The 2,721-nt window shown below is 36.0% G+C and overlaps 1 long non-coding RNA gene across 1 annotated transcript; it reads right to left on the bottom strand.

Moving 5' to 3' along the window:
• Window positions 1-250: 250 nt before the first annotated feature.
• LOC149567021 (uncharacterized) lies at window positions 251-2,383 on the bottom strand. Its single transcript, XR_016361599.1, has 2 exons — window positions 799-2,383; window positions 251-520 (listed from the first exon to the last, which is right to left on the bottom strand). It is a non-coding gene; the product is annotated as an uncharacterized LOC149567021 (long non-coding RNA).
• Window positions 2,384-2,721: the final 338 nt, after the last annotated feature.

Raw genomic sequence — 2,721 nt, 5'->3', positions numbered from 1 at the left:
CCAAATCGGGTATGCCGGAAATAGTGCCAAAAAACTTCACAGCTTCACATATTATTAATAAATTTGAAAATGGACATCTTTTATAGAAATTTCAGCGGCATAACAGCCTACAAAATGACATTCCAGATCTGTATAACATTTACACAATAGCTCCCAAGCAGAGGACCAAAACAATGCTCATCGAGCTCCCGAAAACAACACAAAATAGTCGGAAACACCACAAAAGCACTAATAATCTATCATAGAAGTATAATCATAACCAAGTACATATATTCAGCTCTATTTTAACATCTAAAATTTTGAAATACAACAGCAACCCAAACTGATATGAAATACTCAACCGGAAACACCAAACTCTTACAAAAAAACACTCGAAAATCCACAAAACTGCACTGTTCAGCACAAAGGCAAACTCTGCATGAGCATGCACATGGAATGGCTTCAAACTCCCGTCCTTAGCTTTCCTGAAAATCTGCAAACTCTCGTTCTTGGGTCTCCTTCTCCACAGGTTTGGCAGCCTCTGAAGAACAACAAAGCAATGTGCAAAAATCAAGTTCTGGAAATGAGCCCAAAATGCCTCCAAACCCTTTAAAAGATGGCATAACCCTAAGTCACGTCCAAGAGGGGTTAATAAAACATATTTTAATAATAATTTTCATTTATTAGTCCATTAGCTTCCAAAGATTATCCCCTTTTTCTGAAACTTCACCTTTTTGGACCTGCCTGCCTTAGCAAAGATTATTATTTTTAATTATTTGGAAAGAGGACATGACAGAAAGAAAGGTGAATAATTGATACCAATTCTCTATTTGATCTTTGGATCATTCATTATGATGACATCATTTTGTCAATGGACAAATTTCACCATTCCTCTACGAACCAAGCATTGGGAATTTATAAAGCATTTCCAATCTGACAACATCCACAACCAAGACAAACAGTATTCAACATGTCTTTGTGTAGCCATTCGGTCAAGTAGTTGCTTTGCCTCCGTTTCTTCAAAATTTGTTTTGTTATGTATCCATGCGGCTGCACAAGATTAGTAGCTTTTGTATAAACAAATACATCTCCTCAATGTTCTAATGGAAGTGTTTCAACCATGAAACCTCGGTACTATGTGAGATGATGTTCACAAAGTCCTCGAATCTAATGACATTATTACTAACAATTCACATGTTCTTTTGATGCTTCCACCTTTTATATGCATAGTTTAGAGAAGGCTTCATAGATTCGAGGATCACTAGAAGTTGTTCATAGATTTTATTTTGTGCATTTTCTGCAATCATTTTGCTCGGCTCAGAGGCATCCATTTGAAGCACTGTGAGTTTGTGAAGGTGATAGTTTTGTTCTCATTCATGTCACTTCTCTTAGTTGATCTGCTATGGAATTGTAACTTTCATCAGATGATAGATCTCTGTGTAATTCTGTAGAATCAATATCAAGTTACACCTAGTCTCCACACCTTGCATTTATGATTGGGCATTTAATCAAATAGTTCTGGAGAGAGCTTGCTACACACTTCGGCATCTCAAAAACATGTGTTTCGTAATACGATGTTGTCTGACTGATGATGGATATAGAAACTTCAGAAATGTCACTCCACCTTGCATATGCTCTCATGTTTTTTGCACATGTTATAGAGACATCTCTTTGGACATAGTTAATAGCTTCCATGCTCGCTGTCTGTCTCGCCATCTCTGTATTTGGATTGGGCATTTAGTCAAACATATAACATGTTGCCTTCCCTACGCATTCCTAGTGCTCGCGATCTCTCAGAGATGCTTTTGATTATATTCTGATTGTAAACATGTATTCTGTGTTTTTCCAGCGCTCCTTTCCAAACCATGTGCCTTGAATATATGTTCATACATGGTGTTTGCATGACATATCTTCCTAAAGACAATACAATTTCAACTGTATATACATGAGAGATTCAAATTTAAATCGAGTAGATTTCATTTAACCGTGCTATCTCTGCCATTCATTCGGCCAAACACTTATTGTGCCCTATCTTTGGAAGCTTTCGGCCAAACTTACTGTGGATATGAGTAATAAATCAACCATAACTATTCATTCCTCTGACCCTTTCTCTTATTGGCCGAACCTGAAGTCTGAGAGGAGATTGGTGATGGCACGCAACACCTTCAAACCTGTATCTGTCGTGGGTTGGACTATTTCTTTTAACACCATAATGATCTGCACTTGTATATCACAAATTCTCCATCGAATCCCTTCAAGCAATATCTTTAAACCATTGATTATGTTCCTTCGTGACTGATATGCATTTTTCTATCTTGCACCTGCCTTTGAGATGATCCAGCTCTCAACTCTTATTCTTTATTTACTCAGAAGGAGTTTAATAACGGTATCAAAATATGTGTTTTGAACTCCAATCTTAATCTTTTTGGATGAGAGGTTAACATTAATATGTGTTTCAGAAATTTATCTTAACCAATATACATGTTTTGGAATCCGAACCTTAACTTCTTTTAATGGTTAATGATTGAGTGCAAAATGTGTATTTTGGTCCCTTACTAGTATTAACCTAGATAACTTGAGACTCGGGAACAGGAATTCAGGAATTCAAAAGCAAAAACGAGTTGGGAAGGATCCGAAGATATTTAAAGGGTAAAATTGCTATTAATGTTAACAATTATATTTTTAGCTTAAATTTGACAACCATTTGAATGTCATATTTTCAATATTTATTTTAAACATGAT

Source organism: Cupressus sempervirens, chromosome 3, assembly GCF_028749045.1.
Source record: "Cupressus sempervirens isolate cs-2001-9-10 chromosome 3, ASM2874904v1, whole genome shotgun sequence".
Lineage (NCBI taxonomy): Eukaryota > Viridiplantae > Streptophyta > Pinopsida > Cupressales > Cupressaceae > Cupressus > Cupressus sempervirens.
Note: the sequence above shows the minus strand (reverse complement) of the source record. Positions and strands in the feature narration are given on the sequence as shown.